This window comes from Streptopelia decaocto, assembly GCF_964273445.1.
Source record: "Streptopelia decaocto genome assembly, chromosome: Z".
In the NCBI taxonomy this organism is placed as follows: Eukaryota; Metazoa; Chordata; class Aves; order Columbiformes; family Columbidae; genus Streptopelia; species Streptopelia decaocto.
The window spans coordinates 3,797,945-3,819,582 of NC_138657.1; the positions used below are offsets into that span (position 1 = coordinate 3,797,945).

A 21,638-nucleotide genomic window follows, 5' to 3' on the forward strand; every position below is an offset into this window, starting at 1 on the left:
TTGGATTTGCCTAAGTAGGTGTGTAGTGTGCATGTGCTTTGAGATTTATTAGGATGTATATTAAACAAGCAAATAAAACCAACCAAACAAAAAAACACAAACCACACAAAACAAAACAACAAAACAAATAAAAATAAAATAAATAAATTGAAAAAAAAAAAAACCAAACCAAACACCAAAACTCCATGCTATGCTTGAAGGAAAATTATATCTTTATTAAAGAGATTTTTGTTTTGAGATCAGCAGGCTTTAAACCCAGAAAGTCACTGTGTGAGATGGCTTTTATACTTACCAGTTAGTAAATTTGAGGGGCTTATTGAAACTGCTGGAAAATCAGCAGGAAAATGCTGATTTTTTAAAAACTATTATTTTTCCAGAGAATAAGACCTATTTAGCAGCACTGTTAGAGGTGAAGACAAAAACTGCATTAAAATATCATTGGGGCTGGGGCAGAAATTGAGAAAATCAACATTTCTGACTTAAATCTGACCACAGTCAGAAGTGCACCTTCTTCCTACGAATCACTTTGTGGTGACTGTTGCGGGAGAGGACTCTTATGAATCTTTACAAACACCATGTAATGTGTTCCTTTTAATTATTCCAGTGCAGTTCATTCAGGAAAATATATCTCAAATCATTCCAGTATATGTAGGTTAGAAAAAAATATTTATGTTTAGTAGACAGATTTAGCTCCTACTAACATGAGATATTTTAAAAAGTTTGTTGCACATCTGTTTTCTAATGTTCATAAAAGAAAGCAAGTAAAGTTTAGAATTAACTGAAATATTTATGTACTTGTAAGGACAAATGCAATTTAGGTGAGTTTCACCAAATCTGGCAGTTTTACAGTTCTGTTGAACTCCAAGGTCGGATTGGAGGAATGAGATACTTTAGGTTATACTCTGATCCTATTTTGTTTTTTCTTATGTTAGCTATCAATAATAAGCCACAGAAATACCAATGGATCCTTTTGTTCTGTTTTTGTTTTTGTTTTTGTTTTTTTTTGTTTACTTTTTCTTTCTTAATTAAAGTTAGTGAGCAGCTCAAAGATGAAGACCTGCAACCTAGGAATTGGGTATGTTGGAACTGACTACTATTAGAATACTTTGCATCCTGATTTTTTGAAAGAGCTTCAATTTACCCTCCACAACCAAAGATGCATTAATGATCATGATTTAATTTCTCATCTGAACAGATAAATAATTACCACTTTACTATTTGATCAGTATGATCTTAAAACTCTGCACTGTACCTGAAACTGTTTTTTTATGCCAGAGAAGATACTCCTAGAAGTATCTGGTACTGAAACAACTGGTACAAGATACTGGTACAACTTCTATTATTATAACAATCCTATAAAGCTGTCATACTCCAGCAGGATATCTAAAGACATACATTGAAATTAGTTACCAATTGTAAAGTGTTTCTCTTTATAATGGGTACAGAGACTCACAGATAGATCTACAAAACTTGGAATGATTTCCTAAACCTACAGAGCAAATTTTTCACCCTACTACCAGAACTTATAAATGCTTTAGTTCATTCCATGGGCATCTAAGGCTTAAGCCAGTATTCCTCTCATGTCTAAATTTATTCTTGTCTTCTGCATAAAGAAGGTTGGCTTTAGTAGGCAGAACTGAGGTGCTGAACTGATACCTACTAAGCCTGACTGTAGACTTATGGAAACGTGAAGCTGGAAGGCACCTCAAGAGATAACTCAGGATATAAGAGTCACAGTAGGCAAGGCATTTCTTCTGTTTCTTCTAACATAACCCCTTTTGTATGTCAGAACACGCCCAACATACTGTCTGTCTGTCTTACTTTCTCCTGGGAAGCCATGTTTAACAAAAGCTTCCTTGAGCAGATTTGAACGCTCATTGCTGAGGACTTTCTTAGCCAACAAAATTCAGTTTATTCTGGTGAGAGCAGACTCAGCCTACTCTATCAAAGCTTCTTTCATTTACAGATGAGCATCAGAAATTTACTGAGGGTGAAAGAGGGTGAGAAAGTTTCACTCTAAACTTTGTCATTCTACAAAGTGAAAGGGACTTGCTAACATTTGGACGGCTCCATCAAAATGAGTGCCCGAGGCTGAAAACTAACAGACAAACAAACACATAAAGAAATGTCTTCTTCTTTAGCTTTTGATGGCAAAAGCTCATTTACCTACAGCAGGAGTGAACACAAAGGATGTTGAGAGAAAAAAAAGGAGAAAGGTGAAAGCATCACTTGAGGTAATTTCTTATTTGTTTATACGAGTGTATGCACTCAGACGCATTTAGAACTAATAAAACCCACAAACAACTTGTTTGCTATGAGTACAGGCTTCCCAGTTTCAAGAGGAAACATGCAGGCTCTTCAATTTTCAACTTCTACTCATAGTCTGCTTCACAGATTAATTCAGACATGGGTACTGTGCTCTTCTCAGCACGTGGTCCATGAGGATTATTGCTCCTGGCACATGAGAGACAAAGAGAGAAGGCCTTATTGCAGCTTCTTCTTTCTCAAAATACCGTATGTGTGCTCGTTACAAGTGGCTGAATGGGGTCACTGCGTTTTAGTATGCCATAATGACGTCTTGAAATGTTTTAAAATTCATTTTGCATTTATTGCTTTCTAATGAACTCATGTCATGCACTGGAAAGGAGGCAATACATAGAGTACAAATGGTAATTAATAACAAATTGTTAGTCAAATTAGTAGATTTTGGAATAAAGACTGTACCTATTTTTCAATAATCATGTTGCTAGCCCCCCATAACTTTGATTGTACATTTGACTGTACACTATAATAGCATTCAAGGGACCATTTTCAACATGCATTGAAATCTTGTTGCCATTTAAAACTGAATCCCCACAGAGTTCATTTGAAATTGTTTTACTTTGATAATGGCTTTATTAATGTGGTCTCAGTGGACTTGAAATGAGATTGTTTGACCATTGTAATGTGGTTTTTGTAGGCTTGCAGTAAAATAATTTACTCTTGTAATGTGGTTTCCATTAGCTTGCACTAAAATCATTTCCCTCTGGTAATGGGGTTCTCATGGATATTCACTTCAACTGTTTTGCCCTCAAAATGGTACAATGGGCAGCCTTGTGGTAAAGGATTCAGAGTACAATGGCATAGTGTGGCTGTTTCTAAATCTGCCACGTCAGGGCCTCTGATGTGAAGATAATACTCAGTGCCACATTTTGCCTAGGTTCAACTGCATTTTTCTTAACTGCCTTGCTATTTCCCCAGCCTTTTTTGGTTCAACTTAATCAGGACAGTTCTGACTTCATAAATCCCCATCTAAATATTTTCCATGTTTCAGTTGCTCCCGATTCTCAAGAAAGAGATACAAGGGACTTAGTCACAGCTAATTTTCCAGCAGAGGTGATTTCCAGGTCAATTGTTTGACACTCTAAGGCAATACAGTGGAGTTCTGGGCTGTTTGCAAATGAAACAAAATTATCATTGCTCTACAAGGTCATCTTCCACTCATAGATGACAGTGGAGAATAGCTCTGTTCTTTGTTCTTCGCAATGCACCTGCGAAACAATATCCATAGGAGGGGAATAAAATAGGATATACCATTTCTATACTAGTCAGGCATCCTCTCATTGTAGGAAATCCACACTGGAATTTTCAGACAGATATGTGGTGATTTTACACCTTTCAGACATTTACTGAAAAATTAGTGCTTATTTTTCCCTTCCCTGTCTCCCAGATACTTTCAGTACCTGTCTCACTGTTACTAGAATAAATAACTTTTAGTAATATTTTGAGAGGATTTACCTTGTTCATTTAGTGTTCTGTGGACTGATTCTATTTCTGTCAAAATTAGAAGTCAAGTAAAATTATTCCCATCAATGCCAGAAAACATTCAGGGTATTATGTTACTGTTCCATGCATTTTGTAGGCACAGGAGAGCTGAGGACTCTCAATCCAGTGCATTTCATGAGTAGCAAATTCACAAACTCTTTAAGAAAACAAAGGTAGTGTGATGTTTCATAGTGATCTAAGCTTTTCAGAATAAGGCCAGCACAGTTTAACATTTAGTTACAGGTGGACTGAGCAGGATGTTTAGAATTTCCATGATACTGGGAACTTTTGCTCCATCCCTAAATATTGTAGTTTGCAGCCCAATAGGATCCAAAACAGTCTGGAAGAAAGTTGCATACTGAAATAGATCTGCATGTCTTGTATTCGTAAGTGAGGAAGAGAAGCCTGAGTCCTGAAATGAGTATTATAGACTGTATTATTATAAGTAAGATATTGTCGTGTGTTTAAAGAAAAGGTCTGCAAATACAAGAGACTTGTTGCAGAGGTTTTCTATAAGACAGCACTTCTATTAGAGATTTGATCCAAAAATCAGTGGGTTCTTGTGTAACTAGAAAAAGCTGATTCATTTATTTCTTTTTATATGCATAAATCCTGCACTGAAGAGGGGAGAAAAGGCTGAGTGTAGAAGCTGATGGTCTGAGGAGGGAAATCTTCTTTGCTCTTAAGAAGATTTCTGTAAATCTCCATAAGCAAATGGAATATGGTGTCTAGATGTCTGAACTACTGATGGGACTTTTTACGATTGTAATGTAAATGATACTGGGCTTGTTTTTGATTGCAGTTAGAGTGTTTCCTTGTTGGTGGAAAGATGAAAAGGAGTAGGCAGAGTCTTCTTGGAATTAAGCACACAAAGAACTTCCATTTTGACAAATATGAAGTTCAATGCCGGTTACGGTATTAAGTTAATGAGTTGTTTAAATGGATGTTTTGCTAATAGGTTAGTCTCGCACTCACATCCAGCAAAGCATAATTTGGGGTGAGTAGATGAAAATAAGTTTCCTGCCCCTTTACATGAAGGAAAAACATTTCAGTGATGTTGCAGATCTGCCTAGAAGAAATATAAGTGAGCTCCTTAAAGCTCCATTACCATTCACAATAAATGAACAAGACAGTGGGAGGGTCTTATGGCTATAGAGGAGTGATTTCTGTTGTTAATTAAGATAAAGAATCCTCTTTCAAATTTCTGATAATGTAGAATACCCTGGATTGCTGAGGATATATGACAGCATAGCAGAGGAAACTTGATGAACTCCTGAGGATAACTAAGGGCAGAGAGCTTAAATGGTAGAGATTGTCCAGCTTTTAAGGCCAGAGCACATTAAGTAAGTTAATGTGGCTATCTAAGGACACTGAGCATGCCCAGTGAGTGGCAATAGATTTTTAAGGACTCAGAACATGCTTTTGTGCACAGCTCCTTATGCTACATAATCCCTAAAGATGCCATTTTATGCCATCTGGCTTTTGTTGTTATTCCCAGTCAGCACTTCTAGATTGTTTTTTCAGTTTTTGTATTTTTTTTTTCCACTGTGAAACATATTTCCCTTTCATTTCAGATTTTTTTTTTTAATTTTGCTCAGAGCTTATCCTGCATACAAATAAATCAAACTACATTTCAAGCTTTTTTTTTTTTTTTTTTTTTAGCCGTGTCCATAAATCCAGTTAACAATCATAATTGGTAACCTCTTCTCTTTTTCTTTTCACTTTCTTAAATGGTGACTTCTACAGATGTTCGAGGACCACTGACTGTGTACGTAACATGCAGCTGCTGTGACAATGGAGTTCGTAATACTCTTCTTGCCATTTTACTTCAAATTTCTCTGTTTTATTTGCTCACCTGTTTCCATGTTCTGTGTGTATCCCTTCCTAACTGCTGGAGTCCAGCAATGATGGTGATCTGGTCTGGAATGGAGGAGACACTTGGTCTCAGCCACCTCTGTTTGGGCTGATGGTTGATGGCTGTAAGATAACAAAAAAATAGTTCATTTCTACTTTGGAGCTTAAATAGGAGCTGAGCGATGTTCCTCAAGTCACATAACTGTTGATGACTAGAACAAGGTGGGGCAATCATGTGGCCTAGAAATTTCCCATTTTGATGCAGTAAGATTTGGAAAGATACTTACTTTTGATATATATACTAGGAAAGATTTGGAAAGATACTTTTGATATATACACTAGGAAATCCTACAGTCTAAACCTGGAGTCTCTAGATGCTGGAAGAAGACAAAAAACATCTCATGAATGCTTAGCTTCTGCTTACTGCTCCATTTGTATCCTATTTATTATCCTGAGCTTTGTCTGTTTAGAGAAGGGGTGTTGGACACAATGAGTTTTCTGGAGACCGTGCCTTTGGGTCCTGCTTATCATGCAATCCAATTGCTTATAAAAGGCATGAGTGACATGTAAAGCATTATTAAACATTATTAATTTACTTCATTTTCACGGTTGGTAATTTTTCCCAGCCACAAACAACAACAACAAAAAAAACATATAAAACATGAGAATGCAGGTGGATATTAACATGAGTTGTGTCATAAAGGGAATCAGGGGAATCAGTGGCAGGAAGAGAGTTGATTTTTCCTTGCACTGGCACGTGTCAGTGGGGTAAACAGAGTGCTCAGTGTGAATATGGTGATGAGATTCTCTGAACTGATTTTATTATTATTATTATTATTATTATTGTTATTACCAATAATAATAATAATAATAATAACAACAATAATAACAATAAATTGGAATCCTCTAACTGAGGCAAGGGATTGCTGTTGCTGGGTAAAATAACAAAAGATATTTTATTTAAGCATAGATATGTAATGAGGGAGAACACCTCACTCACACTTTCACCCCCTGCTCCCACTGGAGGGTGACGCCGCATCCCTTTGTCCCCAGCTGAGAGGAGCATGGTAGCAGAGGACGTTCCCTGCCATCACCCACAGAGCCTCAGGGACAGAAGTGACAACCAGACAATCAGCAGAACCTCCACCATCCTGTGATTACTGAGGAGGAAAGCAGAGACCTTCTGGAGGAGAGGAAGGCTTTAGCTGATGGTATCAGAAAAGACCTTGTTAATTCAAGCACAACTTTGGATTTGCAGATGGTTGAGATTGCTATAAACTATTATCAATCAGTTACACTTCCATTTCAACATGTTCCTGTTACATGCTATTTTTTTGGTCATATAAATATTAAAGCTGATGCCTGTAGGGATCAGAATATTTTTTCCCCTTGATAATCAGCCCCACTAAGTTTAATAGATATAGTTAAATGTTGTTTTATTGTGTTTCTTAGAATCACAGGATGGTTTGGGTTGAAGGGACCTTCAAAGCTCATCCAGTGCCCCCCCTGCCATGAGCAGGGACATCTTCACCAGCTCAGGTTGCTCAGAGCCCCGTCCAGCCTGGCCTGGGATGTCTCCAGGGATGGTTCATCCACCACCTCTCTGGCCAACCTGGGCCAGGCTCTCACCACCCTCAGGGGCAATAATTTCTTCCTCATTTCTGGCCTGAATCTCCCCTCCTTTAGTTGAAAACCATTCTTCTGATGCAGAAGGTTATTGTTGCTGGGTTTTTGGCAGTCTCTGGAGTTAGAAATCAGGGATGGCTGAAGGATTCGTAGGATTCTGGAGAGCATTGGCCTGAGATGTTTCTCAGCATCAGCTGTCCCAAACCATGGCTGTCCATGGGACAGTCTGCAGATAAACTCCTTTACAGTAACAATTTCTGATGCATTCATCAGTCAGCGCACAGAGCTATGCCAGCCAAGACCGAGTAACCCAGATTTTGTGTATTACTCACATGTAAAGAATGCAAAAGCAGGTGATCTGCTGAACAGAAATTATTTCAGAGAACAATTTTAATTATCTAATAAACTTCAGAAAGATGCGAGTTTCTTGAGAACATTTTTGCAAACAGAAACAGAAATTAGGCCTAGATTTTCAACTCTAGTGGGAATCTAAAACTAAGGTCCTACATCCATATTTAGGAATCTGCCTTAAAAAAAGCTTTGCTTTTCAATGTGCTGTACACCCAGCATCTCACTTTGATTTGCATTCCAGAAAATCAAGGTCAAAGCTAAGCCTGACTTTCTTTCATCTTCTGCAGAGTATTTATTACAACAGATGCACCATTACCTCTTGAGGTGTTAGTCTTCCGTAGGACAAAGTTTCATCATTTAAGATCTGCTCTTTAGTCCTCTTAACATACTTTTTTTATACCAGTATCTAGTTAGTAGCCAATTGTGTATCATTTACTTTTGAGGCTGACTATGGTCTATGGGATAACGAGACCAGAAATCGTGCCATTAAAAGATTTTGGAAGTGTTGCAACAAGAGCCGAAGAAAGCAGTTTGGATTTCTAAATGCCTTGGACCTTTGGTGTGTAGGTGAGACCTTATATACAGCTGTTGTATGCATTCTGTCTGGGTTCACTGTGAGGTGTGTGTCACAGAGGACGAAGTTCAGATGCATTCATTTCCAGTTTCTGCCTGGGAGGAGGGGAAAGGAAGGAGAAGTTGTGTGTAAAGCTTCAAGGCTTAAGGTAGTGTAAAATAAATCAAACCTGAAATGGTGTTTTAAAAGAGAAATCTGGCAGTCACAGAGAGGAGAAGGTTCTGGGCCTGGAAACATATTTGTCTTTTTTAAATGCTCACTTTCAAGCATGTCTGGTTTCTAGCCCAGTTTATATCAGAAGGGATCAATTTTTTTTTCCCCGTTTCCCTGTTCTACTTTTGTGCTGGTATTGTCTGAATCCCAGAGTGAACAGCAATACATCATCCTGCTTCAACATCTGCTAGAGCCCCCTCTCTTTCTAATCTGCCCAGATCCCCAAAGCCTTTCCCACCTGCTATAGCACCAAATGCTCATTATAGCACACAGCTACGCCCTTCACTGTCCTTTCTCCCTGACTCTCAAGGTTAACATGGAACAATGACTATTATTAAACAGGGGCTTTAACAACATAAAGGCAGCCCAAGCCAGGGAAAGGGGTGGTGGGCTGGGTGGGGGAGAAAGGGAGCTGGGAGTAATTGGGTAAGATGCCAGCTTTGCTGGCAACAAAGATCTGCGAGAGAGCTGTGGCCAATTTTCCAGCCGAAACATGACTCACTGAACAGAGATGCACCCGAAATAAATAGCTTCCCTGTTCTGCGCCCAGCAGAAGCAGGAACCGCACCCTCCTGTGGTTTTGTGTCAGGGTACTGCGGGTACCGCTCTGAGCTGCTTGGTGGAGCAGCGCGGATAAAAATGGCAATTTTGAAGGAGCTGGCAGCTCTGGGGGTTTTGTTTATTGCTTGGCAAACTGAAAATCATAAGCAATTGGAAGACCTTTACTTTTCCTTTTTTTTATTTTTTTTCCTTTTTTTTTTTGTTTGTTTGTTCTTTCCCACTCCCCAGCTTCAAACTACCAACCTGCTCCTTCTGCTTCCATTGCATCCATTGACAAGGACAGCCTAGGACAGACATGTGTGGGTCAAAGGAGACCAGGCAGCAAGGGAGAAGGATGGGTTCCATCCATTGCTCTGGGTGGGCTCTGATTATGGGGCCCAAGGAGATGGCTCTGCTGGAGGATGGAGACTTGGCCTGAACACTGAATGCCCTTGTTTTGCCCATATTCTGTGTTAACAACAACTGGAGCCATGGTTTTTCCTGACCTTCTGCAAGTTTAGGGTAGTTTTTGTCTTTTATTGCCATGGCCTTAAGCAGAGAAAAACCTTCTTTGATGATGTCTTTCAGCCCTCACAGTCTAATGCATGGATTGGACTGCATCATTCCAGGAGGACACATATGATTCGTGAAGCCTGAGGAGACTGTATATTTCCATGTGCATCTCTAAGACACATTTGCGGCCTCGTTTCAATCATGTTCCGCATTATGCATTTCCTTCTCATGATAGATATATACAGCAGCCTCCCTTTTTTGCCTAAACTGTGGAGCACTGTGTGCCGAGTTGAGCAGAGCAAGATTTTTGCAGCCAACACTCCCTGCGCTGAGGACCAGGGTTGTGTCTGGGCATGTGCAGTGGCAGACGGAGGAAGAAAGGATGGAGAGAAGAGGGTGGCTTGTGTTAGTGTGAGCTGTTGCTGTTGCCGTCATGCATCCCTGTTAGATGGCAACTTTCCTGGTCTCTGGATGGGTGGAAACATGCTACGTTTCTTCTTTACGACTGTGCTTTTGAGGCCATGTCTTTTTTAACAAGCCACTCCAGGTGCATACCTGTGGGATTCGAGCACTTTGTTAGTTCAATGACTTGCTCATTGCACTGAGCAAGAACAGTTTTCTAGAGAAAGATTTAAAAATCCACTTTTGGCTGGACTTTATGTAAATAAAGCTGCACTGAATGCAAATGCACAAAAAATCATACAAGAAGGGGGCAAACAGATTAAATAAAATGCAGATTTTTCAAAGAAATATCAACTACTCATGCTTTCTGTTTGCCACACTCAAATTTATCAAAGGTGGCGTTACAGTTATCTGAAAACTGCATTTTAGCAGTGCTCTTCAGATGAAACTGAAAGCAGGATAGCTATACCCTTAGCTGAAAACATTTCATCCAGCTATAGCATTTCAAGCCCTGAGATTCATACCCATCTATCAAAGAATCAACTTTTAAATAAAAACTGCAAAAATAAGCAAGGACAAATGAGGATTTAGCCCCAGATTGTAGAAGTGAAATCTCACTTGAAGTTTATTGTGTTTCTGCTGATGCCAGCTGAGGTTAGGCTATCAGTTTCAAGGGCACAAGATCATGACTTCTGTATGAGCCAAACCACAACTGTGACTCAGTCCCTCTCAAATGTTTGGCCATGAACACTTGTGAGATATCTTTGGGTCCTCTTTCATTCAGTTTTTGGGTGAATACAATTGCTGTGTGGAACATACTCTTCATCTTATTTAGAACACGGACAGGATAAAGCACAAAAACATGCATGTTTTCTCTCTAAGTATATTTATACGCAGCAATATATGAAGGTTAGAGCTTATGCCTGCCAATCAAAAAAGGAGGGAAAAAAACCCCGAAGTACTATTAAAAAAAAAGCCACACAGATTGGTCTGATGACAGTTGTGGGTGGCTATGCTTCAAAGATCCCATAAACCTCCCTCAGCTGCATGAGGTTTTTCTGCAGATTGGTGTGGGTGATGGGGATGTTTCCATATGCACTTCCTTTCAGTTACTGTTTTCTGGTGAGACTTCCTTTATTCTGCTGAGAAGACCACCATTTCCACTTCCCACCCACAGACCTGCTTCCTGGCCTGAGTAAGACCAGAGGATTACAATCTGCAGCAACTTGTCCAGCTCTCCACCACCTGCTGAAGACAGGACCACTGCGACAGGCATGATTGCTCATGCAAAGGGTGCTGAACTTTTCTAGGAGACCTCAACACCACAAAAGAAAAAGCAACCCATACCTAACAAACAAAATCTGTAAAACCTGTTTTCCATAACAAGCATAGTGCGATGCTCAAACTGTAGATGAACATGCTTATAGATCATGTCAAGGGTTACAGTAATTGCTATACATTTTAGAATGCATTAAAGACAAAATGGAGAATATATAGAAGGAGCAAGTCTTGGAAAACAACTAGCTGTTTTTTAAGCGTTTGTGTTGTTTTACTCAGCAAAAGAAAGAGAGAGAGAAAGAGAGGAAGGCAGGCAGGCAGGCAGGCAGGCAGGCAGGCAGGAAGGAAGGAAGGAAGGAAGGAAAAATGAAAGAGAGAAAGAGAGAGAAAGAGAGAAAGAGAGAAAGAGAGAAAGAGAGAAAGAGAGAAAGAGAGAAAGAGAGAAAGAAAGAGAGAAAGAGAGAGAGAAAGACAGAAAGAAAGACAGAAAGACAGACAGACAGAAAGAAAGAAAGAAAGGAAGAAAGAAAGAAAGAGAAACTCTATCCATTACTTGTACACAAGAAAGGGAGAGTATAAAGCCAAAATGAAGCCTTGGTTCAAAGTTTGTCTGCCTACCTTGCCCTACCTCCTGAAAGGCTGTCTCAGAGCTGCTGGTCTGTAGTCCTCTGAATACTATAGGAATTTGGATATATTTCTTAAATTTGCAATTTCATCTCCTTTCTAAAACAAATAAGCAAACAAACTGGTGTACTTTAAATAACATTAACGTTGTGACACAAACTGAAATAGCTCAAGAAAGCAAAATTATGGTAATTATGGATGACCTTGACACTCTCTGCCCTTTAATCACACCATCTGGCCTCCTCCCTCTACCAAAGCCAGGAGTTCAGATTAGAGTCACCCTTCCCTTTGAAAGTCTTGTATTTAAACCTCCTTTATTTGCACCACACTTTCAAGTCTCTGAAACGTCCTGGGGCCAACATCCCAGGACTCATCCCATAAGCCAAGGGTCCTTGGTGTGCAGACTCCAAGCTCACTGACTCAGACATCCTCATACGATGACGTGTGTGTGTATACCAGCACGTATACCCTTTTATTTCTGTGGGCATAGCATCGGCCCTGAGGTTTGAACTTGATCCAGTGAGCAATTGGATCAGGGCTCAGAGACCCCTTTATGTCTCTGGGTGGATCTTAACTTCACACTTGCGTAGATTACACGTGCACAGACACACATTCATGCAAGCTTCATAAAAAGTACAATATTCAAAATATTGAATGATCATCAGCAAGGCACTGGAAGAGTTTGGTGGCTTATGCACACTGAACTCAACCCCCTTTGATAAGCATAGAAACATGACTTAGTGACATGATCACTTTCATCCATAAGACTTCCACCTCGGCAGATCAGAGGAAGGATGCTTATTTAATGACAAGTCTCTTGACGTTTTGTTTTTCCCTGTTTCTGCGTGTGTCCTTATGCCTCCCTCACTTCCCACAGTTCAGAGTTGTGCCTTCTGCAGTTTGTACGTTCTAGCTGTGCCACCAGTGAAACGGAGCTCCTACACATAGCAGCTTCCTGAAGTTTTCTGTCGCGGTGCAGGCTTCCCTGCCTCTACCCCAAACTTACTCCTCCAGCTCTGAGCTATAGCAGTCCGGTGCCTTCCCACTCTCCTTTTCCAAATGCTTTTATTTCATCACCCAGTCAGTCACAATTTCCACCGCGGAAGCCCAACCACTCTTCTTCTCACCACCATCTGGTCATGCACTAAAGCAAAAGCTTCTAAAATTCCACTTGCACTATCTCCATAAACCTTGTTAGACTCTTATTACTTACTGGAAATGTGAGCAGAAATCCTCATTATCCATCCCTACAGAGCTTTATAATGTGCTAATCCCATTAAAACTGCTTTTAGGCACAGACCTAGAACCCTGAAAGAAACAAGACCTTGCAGTCATGGCCATTGCTCCTGGGGGACAGCCTTACAGCATTTTTTCCCAGCTCTATAGAGGGGTTATGTTCAGGTAGAGTGCCTGTTGCATTGACATCAGTCCCAGTAATAGCTGAACAAAAGTAAGTCATTTTTTGCCCAAGCAAGGCTGCATAAACCTGCCCTTACATTTATGCAATGCAGTGCAAATTGTGTCTCAGGAAAATCATATAAAATTTATCTTGTTTTGTTCTGAGTGATTTTTGTCAGACTCGCAAGCAGGCCTTTTGGCACTCTGTGTTATTGGAAATTTCCCAAACACATGTAACAAAAACTCAGTCGGTTTAATACAATTATCAGCTTTTTCTCAGTCTGTGTTGAGTCTGTGTTTGTCTAATGTCCGGGTAGATATTTTCTACTTATTAAAATCAATAAATCTGCTACTTTGAAGATAAAGGCACATTTCTTGTGAAGCCTACTGTATATTGCTCTCTAATGCTGCAGTTTGTCCACTGTGCTCAACAGCAGAGTGGCAAATGAAACAGATAGTTAGCGTGCCTTCGTCAAACCATGTCCAAAGTCATCTTGTAAAGAAGCATCCAGAGGAGCTGCGTGTCCTTCTGTTTTCTGCCAGGATAAAGCATGCATCTAGGAACTTTATTGTGTTCTCTTCTTAGGTATAAATAGACTCCTCATAAGTAGCATGTGCAATACTCACATATTCCTGGCTTTGCAGCAGATGAATTTAGACTTCTTAGGTAGAATGTTTACTCTTGTAATTTTATGTTAGTCACTTAAAATTGTCGGTTCTCTGTTTATCTTTAGATCTGACAACATCTCCGCCTTTATTACTTGTTTCACCTGTAAATATTTGAGTTGTCATTGTCTTGTGTAATATTTTATTTTTCCTACTATGGAAAATTACTGTTTTACTCTGAGCACATTGCCAGTGATCCAACAAAATCTGGGTTTCTAGGAACATAACTCTTGACACTTTTGAGTGCCTGTGGCCCTAATAGGTTTTCTTCTTCTTGTGTCCATGTTGCAAGCCAGAGCCAAGACTTGCTTATTCATACAAAAGACATGGTATTAGTGATGTCATGGAAGCGGCACAAACAGCTGCTTTGCTTTCAAGTATTCTGAGATAAGCAGATTATAACATGTTCTGTGTATTCTAGCCCAGTTCCCATTTTTAACTACAGAAATGCTTGGGTATGTTGGAAACATGAAGAGATCAAATTTTTTAACTTTTGAGAGAATTATCCTGCCTCCCATTCAGCAGGCTCTCTGTTAACACACTGTACTTCTTTCTTCTCTCTGTCTTTACTTTTGCCCTCTCTCCCCCTCTGGCTTTCAGCTTGTCCTTCTCCTTCCTTTTGATTTTGTGCTCAAACCTTTTTCTTTTTCTTCCCTCTAAAAGCAGACCTGGCCTTTCCCCCCTTCTTAGCTTAAGGCTTAGTCTTTTTCTTCCCTTTGGCACTAGGCATAACCTTCTGTTTCTCTCTTTCTTTATGTTGTTTGACTTTCCTCTCCCTGACTTCCCACATCTTCTAATTCAGGTTTTTTTTCCTGAGGGATGAAGGGAGTGGGGGGTTGTGTTTAAATGGCTGTTTTTCTGGAGGAGATGGGCCATCATCTCCTGCATCACTGTGTCTGTCAGATGCTCTCTGCAGCTCTGGTGACAGACTTTGCTAGCCAGGCTTTCTCACTGACCTGTCTTGCAACTACATTTTCAACGGCAGAGCCTTGACTGCAGCTACGACAGCTTCTTGGGGAGCGAGGAAGGAGCCTGGTTCTCTCCCCAAATGCTGATCCTCAGACATCCAGGTTATCCTTCATGTGTTGGTCAAGCTTTGACAACGAGCATCTAGTTTCTCAGTGTCCCATAAAGATCAATCAGTCAAGTCATCTCTATCTCACAGCCTGTAGCACAGCTCAGGTTATTTACTCAATTGCTCTTCCTCCTATTAACAAATGTGGTGGCTGCACACAGGGAAAATAACTGTTTGTTCTTAGAGCCTTTCAGAGTGATTATGAAAAATATTAAAGACATTGTACTTGAAAACTAGCATCTGTTACTTTGCAATTTGGTTTTTCGAATACTTCCCTTTGTGCCTCCATGACCTTAAAGCAGTTTTCTCCCTTTCTCTCTGCTGTTGAGGAGGTGGTTTTCTCTTTGGCACCTAGAAGGTACCTTCAGCTCCTTGATGCAGCTCTGATTTGGAGCCCTCTCAGCCTGATGTTCCCATCCAGCACTGGCTGCTTCTCTTTGGGAGGTCTCCTTGCCCTAACTGTCCAACGCATGACCATCCTTTGTGCCAGAAGCACCCGGCAGCTCTACCCAAGGACTTGAGTCTTTAATCTCTTTCCCTTTAATTTTTGGCTGGGTAGCACAGCCAGCTACAGGCCTTCTGCTGTGTTTTGCATGAGGGGAAGTAACTCACTGCTGGGCTGTGCAGAAAGTTTCACTTGTTCTTTTCTCATTTCTTCCCTTTTCCTTCTCTCTCCCCCAGAGTAGATCCACATAGCTGTCTAGGGCATCAGCCTGAAGCTGAAGGGGGTATTTATTAAGAGTAATGCAATCACAGTGTACCATACGCGATAAAGGAAGTAGGAAAAAAACAAAAAAAAACCAAAAAAACACAGAAAAGTCCAGATTTTGTCCAGGGCTCTGATCCTGTGTGCTGACTCAATAGAAATTATGAAAACTGAGGTTCGTTACAGGGCTATGGTCAGACATGGAGTCATGGCTGTGTCGGAGGGAAGTTGCAGCTGAAAAAAAAAGAAAAAAACAGAAAAAAAAAAAGAAAAAGAAGTGTCTGGCTGGAATTACAATGTACAAAGGAATGGAAAAACACTTACTAGTCTGTGAGAACTAATGCTATGCAAATTAATTCAATTCAGCATTAACTTCATGCAGATCCATCTGCATAGCATGTTGCAGGCTTTTTAGAGGTGCTGTAGCTGTTCCAGATTGCTGAATGAGACCCCACAACTCCAGAAATGTTGACCCAAGTCAGGATCTCAAAAGGCTGGTGTTGCTGGTCTCACCAATGTCCTCGTGTCACTCCTTTTCCTCCTGCTGTGGTGTCACAATGTCCTGCGAAGGTTCTGGTTAGCTTGTGTCTTCACTTAGCTTTTTCTGCATCTCTTCTGTGGATATTTAACTCAATTTCTTGAGTTTGGTGTCTCTATAAAATTTTCCTTTACAGCTACAAACTTCATCAATGTGATTTTGAATGGTCTGTACCAAAATAGATTGTCAATGTAAACCTCAGCCTATTTCTCCCCTGAGTATATATTTTTTCACATGCAAATAGAGCTGCTTGTGTTCATTTAAAAATATAATTTATAATTATTTTTATTTTATGTGCCCCTCTCACCCCTACCCCCCAAATAGAAAGCAATCGAACAGAAACCATCTAGGAAAATGTTTAATTGAGTGTAATAGCAATTCTTACCAGCATAAGAATAAAGCCTGCATAAAAAACTTTGAAGCACCAGCACTTCTAGCAAATAGATTGACAATTGTCTCAATCTTCATTCACCTTATGTGCATGGCTGTCAGTATCTGAGAAGTACCAGTTTAGTGCAGTGGGAAGTGAGCAAGGAATCAATGCCAGAATTTTCAAGTTTAGGGAAAATATGAGAAATAATATTGCTTCACATAAATGTCATTCACTCTGCCGTGCTGCCTAAATTCAGTGTCTAAATAAGAAAGAGGAAAAAAAAAGAAAACGCACTCCAACCGTTCGTGAGACACAGTTGAGCTATCTGGCACAAAGGAGTCAGGCAGGGAAGGTCAGCGTTAGAATTACTGCCTCCACCATGAGGCTGCCCTCCTTTCACTGAAACAGTCCTTCTGCTGACCTCAGCAGGTTGAACGAATGAACAAAGGCAGACAGAGTGGTTCCTCACCCCCGTCTGCCTCCACATACAATGAAGTCCTCAAGCCAACTCCAATCAGTTGCTTCAGCTTTGCTCTGGTGGAATGAATAAAGTGGACCACCAGCTCTTACTGTACCCAGGCTGCTCCCCGGCAGGAGGTGGCTCAAACTCAGCTGTCCCCCACACCCAAACACACTCAAAAGCCCTCACAGAAATCCTGGCAACCCTCTCCTTTATGCCTAGAAACAGCACACCTCCCGGACTGTAGACCAGAGGCAGTGACACCACAGCAGAAGAGACTTCATCTTTGTCCTTTGGGGTCATGACAAAACACACCAAGGTCCCCAGCCTGAGCTCACTCTCTCTTACACAGCTGCAAATGAACCATAGATTCACATAATCATAGAAGAGTTTGTATTGGAAGGGAACTTTGAAGCTCATCCAGTGCCACCTCTGCCATGAGCAGGGACATCTTCACCAGCTCAGGTTGCTCAGAACCCCGTCCAGCCTGGCCTGGGATGTCTCCAGGGATGGTTCATCCACCACCTCTCTGGCCAACCTGGGACAGGCTCTCACCACCCTCAGGGACAACAATTTCTTCCTCATGTCTGACAATCTCCCCTCCTTTAGTTTAAAACCATCACCCCTTGTCCTATCCCAACAAGTCCTGCTGAAAATTCTGTCCCAATCTTTCTTACGGGCCCCTTTTAAGTACAGAAAGTCTGCAATAAGGTCTTCCTGGAGCTTCTCTTCTCCAGCTGAACACCCCAACTCTCTCAGCCTGTCCTCCTAGCAGGAGGGGCTGTTCCAGCCCCAGATCACTTAAACCAAGAGGAAATCCTCCTCTGTGAACCTTTCTTACAGAATTATAAGAGTCAGGTCCCAGCTGCTTGCTCAGCTAAATGTAGTCCAGATATCTGATCCGGGTTTTACATGATGAGAACACTGCATTTGATGCATCTAAAGTTAAAAAGGCTGGAAGTAAACGTGCAGGTCTCACCAAGGAAGAACGGCAGAAAAACTAGCTGTGCATTTTATAGTGGGGAAAGTTTGGCAGGAGTTTCTCACTGAGAGCAAAATGGTCTGCCAAGGCAAGCCAAGCTGTGTGGACCCACACGTGCTCCACCCAACAGGAAACCCTGAAAAGCTGTGCTTCACATTGTCTCTTCCAAGGCCTCTAAAATAACCAGGAAAATGACTTTGTTCTTCAAAACCAAGACAAAGCATAGAACTTAGTGCATTTTGAGTATTCCATCAAACCTAGATAAACTTACCATGCAAAATATACTGTGGATGCAGGTTTGTAAAGACTCCTTAGCCTTTTTTTTTTTTTTTAATCTGGTGTTGTCAAATCACTGTCGCTGTAGTAGGATTATGATAGTATCTGCTCTAGCTAATATTAGTAAAATGCAAGGTGATTTTAGGAACATCCTATTTTGAACTATGGCTCTTTTATCATCAGATATCTGAGGAAAAGAAAAAATAAAGAAAAGAAAAAAAAAAAAGAAAAAAAGAAGGAAAAAAAGAAGGAAAAAAAATAAAAATACTTTGAAAATTTGGTTTGAACCTTCTTCCTGTTAGCTGCATGCAAAACATGACAGAACAGCTGCAGAAAATTACCTGAATTCAATCTCAGTCAACCTGTACAACATTGCTTAGATTTTATATGTTTTGTGTGTTTCAGTTGTGTTGGTTTTGTTTGTTTGTTTGTTTAATTGTAAGATATGATACAGGCCCTGATGTTGTGGCTTGTTGCACTCGATAATATGAAAGCAACTAGAAAAAAGAGATTCCTATTGAGTTTGCATAAGGCTTGTGAAATTTGGTCCTGGAAAATCACCCTTAATTTACATTTGGGGGACCTCTGAAGCTCAGGACACCTTTATGAGCTACAGCAAAGCCTGACAGAGAAATCAGGTTTTTACATAATTTAACATAACTCACTCCAAGTTAAATGCATGATGAGCCCTGCACTGGAATGACAAATGTGCAACTGTAGGAGGAATAGAAACTTTCTTCATGTCCCTAGGAGAAGCTCTTTGCAAAAATTTCTGTCCTCTGTGCACTTCATCTCTTCTGGCCATCTGCATTTCAGGTAGACCATCTTCTAACTACTGGTAACTCAGGGAAGCTCCCAGTTTGAACCCATTTAAAGAGTGCAATGGGAATGAAATAATTCATACTCTGTGTAACATAAATTAACAGTGAGAGATAGAGAGAAAACGCTCCATTCATTGCAGCTGGCATCCTTTTTATCAGGTAGGCTATATAAGCAAATATGGTGTTGAGCCATCCAGTCTGAGGTCATGGCTGCTCCCGAATCGGGGCGGTTTGAGTGTATTTTAGTACGCATTCATTTACAAGGTACAACGTACAGTTAAGGAACGCATGTGTGGCGCCAGCGTGTGATTATGGCAAGACGGGCTGACCACGGAGAAATTGCTGAGCTAACAGGGAGAGGAGCCGGGGCTGAGTGAGTTTGCAGACAGTCACCCCACCACCTCACCTTGTAATGTCAAATCCGCTGCTTGGGATGCTCCTCGGAGGGACGGCATGTTTTCCTAAGGAAAAGAGAGCCTGCGTTTTCAAGGGGCTGTTTATGAACCCTCTCTGCTATCCTATTTTTGAATTCTCTGGTGTGCCTCTGTGGGTTGTCTGTGTGTGCAAATTGTCCTTCTAACTTTCTATCTCTCCACATCTCTTTAGGTTATTTCTTCTTCTTTCCCTCTCTCTTTTTTTTTTTACCCCCCCCAAAAAAAAAAAAAAAAAAAAAGTTTGAAAGCCTAACCACAATGTAAAACAAATAAAAATAATACAAAAAATCAGCTTCATACTTAGTGGTCAACTGGCTGCCAAAATCCTTTTCAGAATGACCATTATGCAAGGCAGGTATAAGTCAGACACCTTAAAAATAGTGTCATTTTGGTCACAGCATGCAGTCTATTAGTCTGTGGGTTCTTTTTTTTTTGTGTGTGTGTGGGTCAAAAATGTCTTTCAGCCCCTTGCGAACGTTTTTCTCTGCACACAAATGTTCATCCCCCCCCCTCCTCTTTCCAGTTTCAAGCAGCCTGTTTATTCAGGGTAAAAAAAAAAAAGAGAGTACAAGAGTTGTTAAATAGAAAAAGAATTTGGAGAGGGTGTCAAATGATAACCATGACAACTTAAGAAGCAATAATGAAGAAAAGAAGCCTAGACCCTGAGAATTTATGTTTTTCCCTCAAACCTGAAAAAAATATGCAGCAACTGAAATGGTCATTGCTGTGCTGTGGGCACCTGGCCTGAGTGAGACATGAGACATTTATAGAAACATATATAGGGCCTGTACTTATAAGCAATTTTTGCAATAACAGAGAGTGCTATACATTGACTATAGGAAGCTTTGGTAGAAATAATGCAGAGATACAAAGATCTCCCTGAGACTTTGGGTGAAAATCTTCACCCAAATTGCTACTCAGACGGTACTTGAAGGGAATATTTTATATACAGTGCAGAAGTGCAAAAAGCAGTAATTAAGCCTGGCATCTTTATTTAGGTATTGTTTCTTCAAATGATAAGAGGCTTTGATGTTGGGGGTTTGCTTCTTTTCTTCTTTCTGCATGATTCAAAAGATTCTGCTAAAAAAAGGTGGGCCACGTTTAAACTGACCACAAGCTCCTGGTCCACATCCTTTTAGGGTGGTGCTTTCCTCAATCCACTTATCCATCTAGAACCTCTTTCTCAAAATTTCCTTTTTGTTACTAAACCAGCTGTCCTCACCTTGCTAAGGTGACACTCCTGAGGACACCATCACCACATTTTGAATGGATGTGTTCCCTAGACATGGCTGAAGCATCTGGTTATAAAAGAGTATTTAAGAAAGAATAAAAAATCCTATGAATGTAGCCCTTATAAAAGTCTAACTCTTGCAAGAAACCTGGTGAAATAGACTGACTGACAAAGAGCACAATAACAGGGACCTCACACTTACTAATTCACCCCAGGATGTATGACCTCTAAGAGCTATCTTATTTTGAGCTTATTCCTGAATATGTAAATGAGAATACACTTTACCTAACATAAGTTGTTGAGAGGATACCCATGTTTGTATGACATTTTGTATCATCACTGATGATACCAAACTGAGAGGAAGGGCCAACACACCAGAAGGCTGTGTTGCCATTGAGCAAGACCTGGACAGGCTGGAGAACTGGGCAGAGAAGAACCTGATGAAGTTCAACAATGGCAAGTGTGGGGTCCTGTACCTGGGGAGGAGCATTCCCAGGCACCAGTACAGGTTAGGGGTTCACCAGCTGGAAAGCAGCTTTACAGAGAAGGACCTGGGAGTTCTGGTTGACAACAGGTTGACCATGAGTCAACAATGTGCTCTGTGGACAAGAAGGTCAGTGGTACCTGGGGTGCATTAGGAAAAGTGTGAAGAAGCAGGTCGAGGGAGGTTGTTCCTCCCTGTCTACTCTGCCCTGGTGAGGCCACATCTGAAGTGTCTAATTCTGGGCTCCCCAGTTTAAGAAGGACAAGGAATTACTGGAGGGAGCCCAGCAGAAGGACACAAAGATGATGAGGGGTCTGGAGCATCTTTCTTATGAGGAGAGATGGAGGGAGCTGGGTCTGTTCAGGTGGAGAAGAGAAGCTGAGAGTGGCTCTCATCAATGCTTAGAAATATCTCC

General features: G+C 40.7%; 1 long non-coding RNA gene across 1 annotated transcript; it reads right to left on the reverse strand.

The window, feature by feature from the left end:
- Nucleotides 1-532: 532 nt before the first annotated feature.
- On the reverse strand, nt 533-11,864 carry LOC309451098. Its single transcript, XR_014186178.1, has 3 exons — nt 11,774-11,864; nt 5,660-5,781; nt 533-2,454 (listed from the first exon to the last, which is right to left on the reverse strand). It is a non-coding gene; the product is annotated as an uncharacterized lncRNA (long non-coding RNA).
- Between the last annotated feature and the right edge of the window lie 9,774 nt (nt 11,865-21,638).